The following is a 14,838-nucleotide window of genomic DNA, read 5'->3' as shown; positions in this document are numbered from 1 at the left end:
CTATGAATCTATTCCAAATTTGATGGCACACAGCAACACTAACAAATCTTTAAGAAATAAGACTGCTTCATGTTTCTACCTCAGTGGGTTTGAACCACCAGCTTCTTAGTCCATACAAATGCTTCATACACTACTCTACCATTTTTCTTCTGTATGTAAGTTAGTCCATAGATCAGTTTCACATTGCCATACTCACAGCATCATCATAACATTTCATTTACAAATTTAACATAATTTAAACAGAATGTATTCCACAATTTCCCATAATTCTATGTTCCATAGTATTCCAAATATATTTCATAATTTTCCATAGTTTCCTAACTATTCCATAATTTCTCTCAATAATTCCAGAGAATATTAGTAGAAGATGAAACACTAGTGAAATCATAACAGATGTTTAAATAAGAGTAATGAGTATATTGAACAACTCTATTAATTATGATCAACATTAAGACTATATTTTTATCTCTCACCATTCCTCTAACTTAATTTAAAGAGAAAGTGATCCTTTTCAGGCTATACCTGACTAATTTGGCGAGTTGATAACTCAGCTTATTACTCTTAGAGATAGGCTGTATCATAGTCACTTTAAGTCATAAGTATATCAGCTTTGTAGTCATGGACCTCTCCAAATTACTGAGGAGCAATGATGTCAGTTTGAGGACTAAGGAGGACCAGATTCAGGCTGTGGTCTTTCAATGATTTGCTATATATCTGAGATTTGGACAATGAATAAATATGACAAAAGAAGAATTGATGTTTTTGAGCGGTGGTGTTGGAGGTGAATAGTGAATACCTCATAGACTGCCAAAAAAAAAAAAACAAAAACAAAAAAACAACGAAAAAAAACCCAGATATATCTTGGAGAAGGTGCAGCCAGAGTGCTCTCTCCAAGCAAAGATTATAAAGCTTCACCTTACATACTTTGGGCATGTTTCCAAGCACCTCTCCAAGCAGAAGCTATTCCTTGGAGAGAGACATGATGCTTGGAAAGGTGGAGGGTCAGTGAGAGAGAAGAAGACCCTTAACCAGATGGATTGACAGATTGACTGCAGCAATAGGCTCTACTATGTCAGGGATTGTGAAGCTGGCACAGGATAGGACAGGATTCAGATCTGTTGTTCACAGGGCACGTAACAACAACATCAACAACAACAACAACATCTCAGCTCAGATAGTAGAATGTGCAGTCCCAAAGAGGCAGCAGCTGGCCAAACATCATGGCTGGACTGTTGCTGTAGTTTTCTCTGTGTGCTGTAGCCCTTTCCTTTTTACCTCAGCATATCCCATACTAGGCCCTTTCAGGGCCAACTAATCATTATGATTGTATATCGCAGGGGGCTCTGATGGCTTAGCAGTAAGGAATTGCGCTGCCAACACAAAGACACGTGGTTCTAATCCACCAGCTGCTCCCTTGGAAAAAGGTGGGCAATCTCTATGCGACATACTGCTTCTGAAAACCCACTAGAGAGTCAGCTGTGGGCTGATTGCAACTCAACAGTACTCAACAACAACCACCATCATAGAACATGACAGAATTATCTTCCAAAGGCCTTCTCTAACTTTCAAACTTGAGCCAGATCAATACATTTATTGTCTATAAGTCTCACGCACTTACTCTACACTAAACTCTAGTTATTGAAACCCAGGTATAATGATTCCTTGCTCCCAGTGGGCATTGCATTAGGTATTGGAAAAGAAATAATTGCTTGTAGAGATTTTGTTGTTTCTGACGGAGCTGGACAATGAACAAGGAAGACAGGAGAGCTGATGTCTTTAAATTACAGCACTGGTAAGGATTATAGTTGTTATTGATTATGGGTTATTGAGTCAAATACAATTCGAAGTGATCCTATGAACAAGAGATCTGAACCCTGTCCTGTCTTGTACCATCCTCCTCATCTCTGACATACTCAAGCTCATTGCTTCAGTGACAGTGGGAATCAATTTTGTTGTAAATCTTCTCTTTCAGTGGCCCTTACACTTTACCAAGCATGATGTCTCTTTCCAAGTTATAGTGTACCATTAATTACCAGAAGAATGGAAAAGAAAATATCCTGGAAGAAGTACAACCAGAATGCTTCTTAGAAACACGAATAGTGAGACATTATCTCATGTCCTCTGGCATGTTGTCAGAAGGAACTAGCTCATGAATAAGGACAACATGCTTGGAAGCAAGAGGGTCAGTGAGAAAGAGGAAAACTTTCAACTAGACATAAGCAACTAGATTCACTGACACAATGTCCCAACAATGGGCTTACGCAAAGCAGTAATTGTGAGGCGGGCACAAGACCATGCCGTGTTTTACTCTTTATCCGTAGGGTTGTTCGGAGTCATAACCGCGAGAGGCATCTGACAACAATGACAAATACCATTTTGATTAAGAATATAGATCCTCTGATTGGAAAATCAGTGTTAATATATCTCTGGGTGGATGGATCATTCTGCCTTCCTACCCATAGGTCTTTGGCTAATCACCCCTTAAATTAAAGCTTTATAGAGAAAGTAGACGTTAGCCCTGCATTTCTTCATTAGCATTCCTATGATTGTTGTTTTTTATGTAATGCAGCCTTGATCCATTTTCTATAAAATTAGCAGTAATAATTTCAATTTGAATGAGGTTCTTACATTCTTTAGATTATCAATCTCTAAAAGCATGACTAGAGTATCAGTTGGCAGAGAATTTTAGAGGATGTCATTGAAGTTAAAAGAAAGAATCTCATATGTACGATTTAATAATCTCTTTTGAGTTGTGTGGGGAATACTGTAATCATTTCTTTTTTTAGAAAGAGAAGACGAGGATTCTGAAGGCGCGATGTTCAAATCCACCAGACGCTCCGCTGGAGACGGAGGGGCAATCTCCTCCTGCACCAGTCAGATCTGATTCAACAATACATGTAGACAAAATTTTTTTTTAAAAAGGGGGGGGGAAGAAAGAGGAGACTAGGAATTTGGATGAAATATTTTTCAGTACTGATGAACAATGAAGTAATAAAATCGCTCACTGCCGAGGAACACTGCCTATCATACATATACTCTGAGAAATAAAGAGAAGCATTCCAGTTCTATGAGTTTACTTCTTTCATAATAGATTGTGTTTTTTTGTTTTTAATACAAGCAGTATGGCAACACAGAAATTCAGACTCGTGTCCCTGCCTAGAAAGCTCCAGTTTGTCCCTTAGGGTGACAGTGTCTGTACAAAATTGGAAGATTTCAAAGTGCTCCAGCACTCAAAAGATAAATAAAATGCAAAACACATAAATTTAAACCTACATGAGCAACATCATTTTCAGAAAACACAGCTATTGCCAAAATGGAAAGCAAAATAAAATCAGGTAAACGGCAAAGTAGCCTCCCAAATAAAGCTGGATAACCTACTCATTTATTGAAAGAAGCCATCTACCTCAGTAATCTGCTTGTTACTGTTTAAGTGAAGACAAGTTAAGTTGGAAACATAAATAAATGCCAACTTAAATTGGGACAAAAAGTAGCATTTTGAGCAAAAACAAATATATTAGTTAACTATTGTACGGTTCTAAGGAAACAGGCCATGTTGTGAGCATTCAGAAATAAAAGCAAGATAAATAAGACTGACTTTCTGTCCTCAAGGAGTTTATGGGTTTGCGGTACTTTGGTACTGAAACTCAATTTATAGCCATCAAGTCGGAATCAGCTCTTAGCTGATTCTCTTTTTGAGGCTGTGAATTCCTCAGAAGGAGAGAACTCATCTTTCTCCCTAAGAACGGATGGTGTTCAGCACAACTCCCTACAGACCATGCCACTTAAAATCAGTAAAACCACCACCAAAAAGTGCCCAACTGAAAGAAAGTTGTAGGCTAGGTCATAGGAGCCAGTGAGACCACCAACTTAACTATCTCCAAGATGTAAGGAAGAAATAACCTTGCCGTCGGCCGCCTCCCAAATTTAACAATATCTGTTAAGCAATTGTGTGACACTTTCAAGAAGCAAGCCAACTTTTCCCGTGAATAGCCTATTCATCTGGTAATTTCTGGATTTTTATATTGACTGTTACCATTTCTAATTATTTTTTATAAGTGACACAAAAGATGTGAGATGGAGGAAAAATTAAAAAAAAACACCTTTAAAAGTCAACTCCTTAAAAATTGCAGAGTTTCACTTTTCTCTTTCATTTAGTTTAAGTGCCTTGGCCATTGCCTTTATATTGTACTTATTTGTAACGATCAGTTAAATTGATGAATAGCAGAAGGAGTAAATTTAATAGATCGTGCTTAATATTTTGCTCTTGAGCTAATGTTCTTCTAAATTAGTTAGGTTTAAATGATTATGTCTTCCTTTACAATCTGCCTCAAATTCTAAAACTCCTTGTACCTAGATTAAGGACCTTTAAAGCAAATGTAGCAGGAGGAAAAAAGCTGAGTGCTACAGAGAGTAATATCTTAATGCATTGTTATTGCTTTATTGATTGCAATTGATCTTTTCCCTTGTTCATTTTCATCGGTGCTTGCATTGTGACAGCAACTGTGGAAACTGCAAACTATCTTCTGCTCAGTGCCTTTTAGTATCCATTTTCTAGAAATTTAGCAGAGAACTCAAATCTTGCTGTAGAATATTTTAGACCAAATACGAATTAGCTTGAAGAGCTGGTCAGAATCCTTTTGCTTGATGTATATTCGCCTTGGTTTATTGAAGTGAAGTGCTTATAGAAAAAAGTAGTACAAATCTGTAGTTTTTGTGTATAGGGCCTCTATGTGTGTATATATAGTCTGTAGTTCTTATATTTGGTAGTTTCATTTGAAAGATCACAATCTCCATGATACACATTAAAGACCACGAGTGAGGAGTCAGGGCAGTGGCAAGGGGGCGGCTGATGCACAAAAGATCATTTCCAGGCATTATCCTCCAGTGTAAGTGAACTATCAAGAATGGAAGGGTAGAGCTGTTTGGTTTGTGGGCAAAATAAACAATGGTATTTTCATAGTAATTGTTCTCCTTTGAGTGCCTGCTTTTCTTCCGACTCTCTGAAAAACACCAGGGTTTTCTTCATCTGTTGGCTTTGCTTGTGGCTTGCAGAGGTGTTATTGTTCTTAACCACATCCTGTTTTCCCTTAGATGGCCTTTTAGGGACTGTGAGAGTGACCAGACCTTCAATTTTGTTGTCTTTTAAACAGAGGAAAAATACCGAGTAGTTCAGGAAAATTAAAATCCAATTTAGACTGTTCCTTTTAGATGGCAATTTTGAAGTGAACTTTTATTTCTCACTAACAAGCATTGCTTTAAAAACTCCTGGACACTAAATTATTTGCTAGGAGATAACATTACTCAAATCTAGAAGTGATAAACTCGTTTTCTTCCACCAGTTCATTTTCTTTTAAGCATAAATTAATTCTCAACTTTTGCCTTCCCCTAAATGATATTCTGCTTCTAGAATATTCAGGAATAGTCCCCATTCCTGCTGGATGTTTTATACTTTTTCCTTTGCAGTTTCTGTGCCAGCTGAGGGACATTGGTGACAGCCATTTGACTGGGGAATTGCTGTAAGCTCTAAGAGGACAAATGAAATGGTCTTGGAAAAAGCGCAGGCAGTTTGCTTCTTGGTGATAAGTTTGGCAAGATCTACTGTCACATGTTTTGAGCATGTTACCAGCAAGGACTAATCACCAGAGAAAGACATCATCACGATTAACAGAGAAACTTTGAAAAAGAGGAAGATCCTGCAGCAGAGGCTCAAGCATAGTAGGGATGGCGATCGAGGTGCAGTGATTGAGTAGGCATGGATTTGACAGTTCTGGTGGCCTAGTGGTAAGGAGTAGCACTGGTAACCCAAAGGTACACGGTTCAAATCCACCAGCTGCTTAGTGGAAGAAAAATGGACTACTTCCTCCTGCGTGATTAACTGCCTCTGAAAACTTGCTGGTGGGTCAGCTGTGGGTAGATTCTGACTCTACGGTACTCAATAACTCCAACAAAGACAGACCTCAGACAAAGTGTCTGAACTTGGTGTGAGTCTGGTTACCCAATGAAGGAAGACAGAGGGTGGGGTGGAGCTCCCCAATTAAGATTGAAACAAGCTTGGAAGGGGGAGTGGCAGCCACTTCCGTAACAGCTTGCCTCCAGAAACCCTATGAACCTGGAGAGAGGATGAGAGACACCCAAGCGTTGAGGACTCTCCTTCATAGGGTCGCTATGAGTCGCCTGTGACTCGATGGCACTTAACAACAGCAACAATATTATTAATTTCAATGAAAATTTACAGAGACTTTGGATTTCCATTCATTCACTGTTGCACTTTTCTCCCCTCCCAACCCTCTCCCCCTAGTATACTACCCTTTTGGAAAAGTAGAAGAAAAATTCTTTCGTTGTTTTACAATCCCTCCCCCCAGGTCCACTCCACTATGCAGCCTTCATTCTGGACTCCTGTCATGACAAAAATACCTAATCACATAGCCCTTTTAAACAGTTTTCTCCCTCAGCTGTTTCAATGCAGTATACATTATTGAACCCATCTTTCTCAGTCTCCCTGCAACCCCGAGGTCAGTCCTGTTTTACAACAGTGGCACCATGCAGTATTTGTCCTTTTGTGACTGAGATACTTCACTCGAATTAATGTCCTCCACGGTCACCCATTTTGCATAATATTTCATGAGTTCTTTGTTTTTCAATGCGGCATAGTATTCCATTGTGTGAATATATCACAGCTACTCTATCCATTCGTTTGTTGATGGGCACCTGGGTTGTTTCCAACTCCTTGCTATTGTGAACAAAGCCATGATAAACACAGGTGTGCATATATCTGCTTGGATGTCAGTTATGGTCTCTTTGGGGTATATTCCCAGTAGTGGAATTGCTGGGTCAAATGGTATCTCTATTTGCGACTTTTTGAGAAAGTGCCATACCACCTTCCACAGTGGTTGCACCATTTTACACTCCCACCAACAGTGAATAAGGGTTTCAGTTTCTCCACAACCTCGCCAGCATTTGTTGCTTGCTGTTCTGTTAAATTTTGCAGTTCTGACTGGGGTGAGATGATATCTCATAGTTGTTTTGAGTCTTTTCATCCTTAAAGCTTTAACTTAGTCTTCTCTTCAAAACACCCCTCCAGAAAATTCCATTATGCATCCTATTTATTTAATAGTTGTATTAAATTAGTTAAATACTTTATTTAACTAATTAGTAAATGACTGCACTGAAAACTGAATATAACATATGATTATTTTCACTTAAGAATTAATATAGTGGGGTTCTATCCCTCAGCCATGGCCAAAATCAAGGCTCGGGACCTTCGCAGCAAGAAGAAGGAGGAGCTGTTGAAACAGCTGGATGATCTGAAAGTGGAGCTTTACCAGCTGCACGTCGCCAAAGTGACAGGTGGTGCAGCCTCTAAGCTCTCCAAAATACGAGTTGTCCGAAAGTCCAATGCCCATGTTCTCACTGTTATTAACCAGACTCAGAAGGAGAACCTCAGAAAATACTTCAAGGGCAACAAGTACAAACCCAGGATCTGCGGCTCAAGAAAACACGTGCCATGCCCTGAGGTTCAACAAGCAGAGGAGAACCTGAGGACCAAGAAGCAGCAGCAAAAAGAGTGCCTGTACCCCCTGCGGAAATATGTAGTCAAGGCCTGAACTTCTTAAATAAAGAAACACAAACCGAAAAATAAAAACAAACCCAAACTTAATATAACATATATTATTTTCACAGTTTATATATGAGAATCTAAATACTTAAAGCCTTCACATTTGGGGGGTCTCTTTTGGGTACAACTAATCTTCTTGTGATTATTTCAGGTCGCTTCTTCCTCTCTCTGGGTCTAGCACCCTCAACCCTGGAACCCCATTCTGCCTCATTTCACACATAGCACACACACATTTTTTTAAGTCTGATTAAGTATTGGGTGGACGTTCATTTGCCTAAGTTCTACAAATAGGGCTTCAATTTCCTCCACACTGGGATGCTGGAACTCCAACAACGAACGCTTTAGATACATCTTTTATTCTTTAAAATGTCCAACATACACTCAGGAGACAAATTGACCTTTCAAAGACCAACATGTATATTTTTTTTAAATCCAATCTAAAATCTTAGAAGATAAATGATTTTTTAAAATCTGTCCCTTAACCTGAAAATTATCCTAACAATTTCTCTTTGTGGAATCCTTCCAAGGAGTCAAGACTCCAGAGAACACAAAACAAAAATGAACTCTAAATAAACTAAAAATTCCAAACACCTCTTAATGGATACTCTTTTGACTACGCATATGAACCAAGCTGCACCTTTAAATGTTGCTTCATTAGATTGTGACTGTGTAAGTAATAGTAAATACTTTCTCTTTTTAGTGTTATATTTGCATGGAAGGTTATTTGTCATTTTAAACTGTTTAAACCAAATTAATTCCTCATCAAGCTTAAAGTAAAAAGATCTAGATGAAAATTCTAGCTTAATTATTTACTTTCTGTTTGATATCTGTTTCCTTGATCCATTGTGATTTCATTTCCTTTTTGTATAAAATGTGCTAATAATAGTGCTCATCCCATGGATATTCTAAGGTAAAAAGAATTCACTGAAATGAGAATAGTCATCATAATCTCTTATAACCAGGTAAAGGCTTGACAAATATTGAATAATGAATCTATACTAAATTTTGCTATATAATTATTGACAGCTATTATTACCTTGTTGTTGTTTTGATTGCCTTCCATTCAAAACCCTATGAACAAAAGGCCTGAAGCCCCTCTACAACTATTGACATTTATCAAAGTTCATAGAGCTTCCAGAGGCAAGTTGCTTGGGAAGTGGATGCCACTCCTGCTTCCAATATTATGTTGTGAGCAACCAAATTTTAAATGAACTTGCAAAAATGAGTGTATTAGAATTTTCCTACCAACTTGATAAAAATTAAGTTACATGAAATTTTTCTTTAAAAAAATACAAATAGTATTAATTGTTGAGACATGAGTTGATGTGACTGTTAGATCTTTATTAAGCTCCCATCATTGTATTTGAGTTTAGAAGTAGAATTGTCTTTAACAGACGGTGTTCTTAATACTGATTTTCCTCATTAGGCGATGGCGGAAAATATCCCCCATTTACAGAACTGTTCCTGTGTGACTGGAAGTTTGCTCAGTGTCTAATATATATTATCTCACTTAATCCTCTCTAAAATTCTGTGATGTTGAGAACATTAACACCATTTTTTCAGATCAAAGAAAGAAATAACTTCCACAAACTGTCTTACCTGGAAGGCAGTAGGTCTGTTGGTGAATCCAGTTCAGACACCAATCCTGTGTGTTCAGCAGTCACATTATACTTAATTCATTCTGTCTTGATAGTTTTCTCTGTCAATACTACCTTCGTATCACAAATGACATTCATTACCTTATTGCCCCCAGCCCACTCTTGACTCCCTGATCCGCTGGTATGTGGGAAACTCCCAGTGAGAAATCTGCTTTGCCACTCTACTTTTTGAAGAGGGATTTCTTACTTTGTGCATCTACTTTTTAAAAAAGTAATATTTTACTATATTCCCAGTAAAAATTTACACAGTAGTTTAGCTTCCCATTCAACAATTTCTACACAAGTTGTTCAAATATATTCATGACATGCTTCACTATACATGACCATTCTCATTACTTCCATTCTGGTTGCTCCACTACTAGCCATCTAGTTTCCCTCTCCTCTTACATTTTCATTTTAATCGTTGACTATTTGGTTTTAGATGGTTGAAAGATTTTGGGGGGATTTGTTTTGCTTTGTTGTTGTTTTCCTTTTTTAATTTTTCATTGTTTTTCTTTTTTTTCATTTTATTTTATTATTTTTTGTGCATGTCCTGTCAAATCAGATCTGCCTGGTACAGGAGGAAATTGTCCCTCCTTTCCAGCAGAGCATCTGGTGGATTCGAACCGTGTACCTTTGCGATAGCAGTATAGCTTCTTTGCACTAGGCCACCAGAGCTCCCCTTGCTTTGTTTTTTAAGAGTACAGTACTTGTGGATAGAAGTTATTAGTTTTTGAGGCAATTTGTAAATTTGCTGCCAGGTGACCTCATGGATTATTTTCAGTTTGGGTTTGAAGAGTATCTGAAGGTGATAGTGTCTGGAGTGTGCTCATATCAGTTATTCCCAAAGCTGGTAAGTAAGTCTGTGGAGCTGGAGTTGGTTTGGATTTTGTTGGTGGTTTTGTGTGTGTGTGTGTGTGTGTGTGTTGTTTTGTTTGAGAATTTGAGGGCCTGTTCCACATTTTTCTCCCACTTCATCAGAACTTGTCTACCCACTAAAATGCATTGTCTCAAGTTGGAATCAACTTATAGTTGATCGTCTAAGCAGGTTGTCAGAGGCTGTAAATGACACAGGATGAGACTTCTCCTCTTTTCCCCACAAAGCCTTTGGCGGATTTGAACTACCAGAGAGGCCCCACCTATGGGCTTGCAGCACAGCTCCTCACAGACTACACCACCAGAGCTCCCTCATAAGAGCTGGTGAAACTGTCACCCAAATATGGCTTACAGATCTCTGTCTTTTCCTTGGTCTTCTTTTTAACAATAATCTTCTGGTTTTTGTTGTTTGTTGATGCTGTTGTACAACTCTCTGCAGATCCAAATGCTATACTGTGTTAGGGACTCTTGGACTCTCTCTTCTTTCTCTTTACTGCAATCATTTAAGCTCAGTATTTTAGTATAGTTCTGTTTCTAGTTTGTTTTTTTTCTAAATTTAATGTTGAGGTTGCCAAGCATCACACTGATGGTTTATAAAGACAGAAGTGAATTTTCTGATGGCTTTGAAGCTTAGTAGTACAAAGCTCCCTTATCTTTCTTGTCTCTTCTATCTTCTTTAGTCCCACATTTCTTGACATTTCTTAACTGTAAAAGCATCTTCACATCGTTATCTCCTTTCTTTGTATCTGTCTCTATGTCTCTTCTCTTTTATAAAAATACTGTTAAAATGAGATTAGTATCCACTTCTGTATGACCTCATGTTAACATAACTGATAACATTAAAAGAGTTTGCTGGAAGTAGAGACTTGAAATATTTATTGAAAAAGATAAGATACTACGGTTTTCAGTATGGATTACGCTTCAACATCAAGAAAGCAAAAATCCTCACAACTGGACTTACAAGTAATATGATAAACAAAGAAGGTTTAAAGTTGTGGAAGATTTCATTTTACTTAGATCGCCAGTCAACAACTGTGCAAGCAGTGGTCAAGAAATCAGATGATGTTTGAATTGTGATGTGGGAAAAAGTATTGAATATGTTATGAACTGTCAAAAGAACAAACTAATCTTTCTTGAAGGAAGTGAAACCAGGGTGCTGCCCAAAGGCAGGAATGGTGAAACTTTGTCTTGCATAATTTGGGCATATCACCGGAGCAGTACCCTCACTGCATTTCCTCAAAGACAGATTTGTTTGTTCTTCTGGCAGTCAGTGATATTTATTCAACACCCTTCACCAACAGCACTGCTCAAAAACATGGTCTCTTCTTTGCTCTTCCTTATTCATTGTCCAATTTTGACATGCCTGTGATGCAATTGGACATTCCATGGCCTTGACCAGACAATCAGTTTTTAAACTATTATCTATGATGCTCTCGAGCATGTTAGAGAAGTTGTTGACAATAGATTTGCCCAGTAAAACAGGTCGTTTGATTTCTTGACTTGGACCCAAGTGAAATGAAAATATCAAACTTTCCTCCATATCTGATGATGCTGTCAATTGGTTCAGTTACGATGATTTTTGTTTTCTTAATGTTGAGCTCAACATCAAGAAAACAATGTTTCTCACCACTGGGCCAATTGGCAGCATCATTATGGATGATGAAGAGATTGAGACAGTTAACAGTTTCAGTTTACTTGGCTCCACAGTCAACACTCTTGGTAGCAGCAGCCAGGAAGTCAAGAGATTAATTGCATTGGGAAAGTCAGCTGTGAGGGACCTCTCAAGAGTACTGAAGAGCAACGACATCAGGCTGGAGACTAAGGTGCACCTGCTCCAGGCTATAGTCTTTGCAATTATGTGCTATACATCTGAGAATTGGATAATGACTAGGAAGGATAGAAGGAGAATTGATGCCTTTGAGCTGTGGTGCTGGAGAAGAGTGTTGAGTATACCATGGACTGCTAGGAGAACAAACAGGTTTGTCCTGGAGAGGGTGAAGACCCTTGATGGGATGGATCGATTCTGTGAGTGGAGTGGTGGGAATGAGTGCGTTTGAGACGGCGAGGTTGGCACAGGATAGAATGACATTTAGGGCTCTTTTACATAGGGTCACTATGAGTCACAAATGACTCGATGACTCATAACAACAACAACAATGTTGAGGTATAACTCATGGCCTTTACTCCAGTCAATTTCCTTTAATAATGTTACTAGAAATCTCCTCTGTTTATGCAACCTAGGATTTGACAAGAACCCTGGGGGCATAGTAGGTTAAGCTGACATGTTGGAAGTGTAGAAAAAGGTATTCTACTCCAATAAAGATCCACAGCCTTGGAAACTCATAAGAGAAAGTTCTCTCTCTCTCTCTTTTTTTAGTAAAAATATGTCCCCTTATTTCCCCCCCTCTTTTTTTAATTTAATATTGGTTTGTTTACAAAATTAAAATAAATTGTTTTCACTATTCTTCATTCATACTGTGTTTCATACAATCATTCCCATGCATTATGCTTTATAAAATTAATCACCATTGGACCTTGCTTTTTTGTTCTTTCAGATTTCCGTGAGCTAGAATGAACTCAGTAGCTGTAGCTTTGGTTTGGGTTTTGGGATGCACCACTTATTTCTCTTGTTCTTATCTTCACTGAATAGACTCTATTGTTATGTAGCAATTCCTAAACTGATTGGCACTTTAATTTCCTTCAGGTACACTATTGCAATTGAAACTTAAAAGCCACAACTGCAAATAGAACATTTATCCAACTGAGGATGTGATTGATCTCTCGCATAGTCAGCGAGTCTGAAGTGTTGCTTAGCTGGCCCTGTGCTGACTTTCTGAGGCTGTAGATTGCATTGGAAGAGATTGCCACCTATGTTCCTTTGGGGTGCTGGTAGATTTGCCAAAGAGGTGTGGCCTTGGGGCTACTAGGACAACAGCTGTTGGAAACCCAGTAGAGGCTCAGCTATGACTCTATTCAACTCAAGAGCAAAGAGGAAGTATGATAGACCTTTTATAAGCATGTTGTTACTGTTCTTGTTGTTATGTGCCATCAAGTTGCTTGTGACTCATAGCGACCCTATGTTCAAGAACCCTAAACCCTGCTCTATCCTGTGCCAACGTCATTATCTCTAACACACCTACTCCCACTGCCCCAATCACTAAATTGATCTATTTCATCAAGGGTCTTCCTCTCCTGTGCTGTCCCTCTACTCACCCAAACATGATGTCCCTCTCCAAAGACCAGTCCCTCCTTGCAACATTCCCAAAGTATGTCAGACGAAGCTTCAGAATCCTTGCCTCCAAGGAGCAAACTGGCTTCACCCTCTCCAGGAAAAACCTATTTGTTCTCCTAGCAGTCCATGGTATATTCAACACTCTTCTCCAGCACCACAGCTCAAAGACATCAATTCTCTTTCAATCATCCCTAGCCACTGTCCAGCTCTCTGATGCATAGCACACAATTGCAAAGACTATAGCCTGGATTAGGCACACCTTAGTCTCAAGCCTGATGTCCTTGCTCTTCGGTACTCTATAGAGAGGTCCCTGACAACTGACTTTCCCAATGTAATTCAACTCTTGATATCCTGGCTGTGGTACCAAGAGTGTTGACTGTTGAGCCAAGCAAACTAAAACTGTTAACTATCTCAATCTCTTCACCATCCATACTGATGCTCTCAGTTGGCCTGGTGGTGAGAATCTGTTTTCTTGATGTTGAGCTTCAATCCATATTGAAGGCTGCTGTCCTTGACTTTCTGCAGCAAGTGCTTCAGGTCCTCCTCAGTTTCAGCAAGTAGGGTTGTGTCATCTGCGTAACGCAGGTTGTTGATGAATGTTCCACCAATCCTGATGCCATGCACGCAAATTAATGGCAAGATTGATAGACAGGACTACAAGAAATAGCAACAAAATAAACATAAAATTTTAAAGCAAATTAAAATTAGAGAAAAACATTTATCACCTTGAATATATAAATTCTAACAACTTAATTGCTATTGTTATGTGCAGTCAAATTGGAGCTGACTCACAGCTGACCCTCCTGTGAATTTACAAAGGCAGTAAATCACATGAGAGAGAAATGCCCATCTTTCTCCCACAGAGCAGCTGGTGAATTCACAGCTCCTTACCACTAGGCCATGAGAGCTCCTGTGATAACTCGGGAAAATAGAAAAACTTTTGGAGAAAATAGTCAAAGAATTTGTAGAAGCAACAAAACAAAATAAACTAAAAAATAAAGGCAGAAGGAAAAACATGAACAAAAAACCCCCACCCTTGATAAACATATAATTAATGTTTTATTCTGAAATGAATGAAATAAACGCAAAATGTTTAACTTATTAAAATATATATACACATAGTTGTATATATACTATATGTGTGTGTGTGTGTGTGTGTGTTTTATGCACTTATATAAAAGTGTATATATACACTTGTATGCTTTAAGAATATAGAGAGATAGGAGAATTTACTTGCTACTGGGAATGAATTGGTACAGTATTTCGGGATGCTCTAGGACCCTAGTGTGTAAGTAGTTGTGCTTCCAACCCAAAGGCTACCCGTTCAAACCCAGTAGGGGTTCTAAAATAGAAAGATAGGCATCTCCTCCCGTGCACTTTACAGCCTCTGAAAACCAGCCGGAGGTCAGATATGGATTAGTGCTAACTCAACAGCACACACATACATACAAAACTGTGTTGTTGTTATGTGCCGTCGA

The 14,838-nt window shown here is 38.6% G+C and overlaps 1 pseudogene; it reads left to right on the top strand.

Moving 5' to 3' along the window:
• The first annotated feature begins 7,235 nt into the window (after positions 1–7,235).
• LOC102852430 lies at positions 7,236–7,604 on the top strand (annotated as a pseudogene).
• The last annotated feature ends 7,234 nt before the right edge of the window (positions 7,605–14,838 follow it).

Source organism: Elephantulus edwardii, unplaced genomic scaffold (genome assembly GCF_000299155.1).
Source record: "Elephantulus edwardii isolate Elephantulus edwardi_28Jun2011 unplaced genomic scaffold, EleEdw1.0 scaffold00014, whole genome shotgun sequence".
Lineage (NCBI taxonomy): Eukaryota > Metazoa > Chordata > Mammalia > Macroscelidea > Macroscelididae > Elephantulus > Elephantulus edwardii.
The sequence above is the reverse complement of the archived record's forward strand: the minus strand, read 5'-3'. Positions and strand labels throughout refer to the sequence as shown.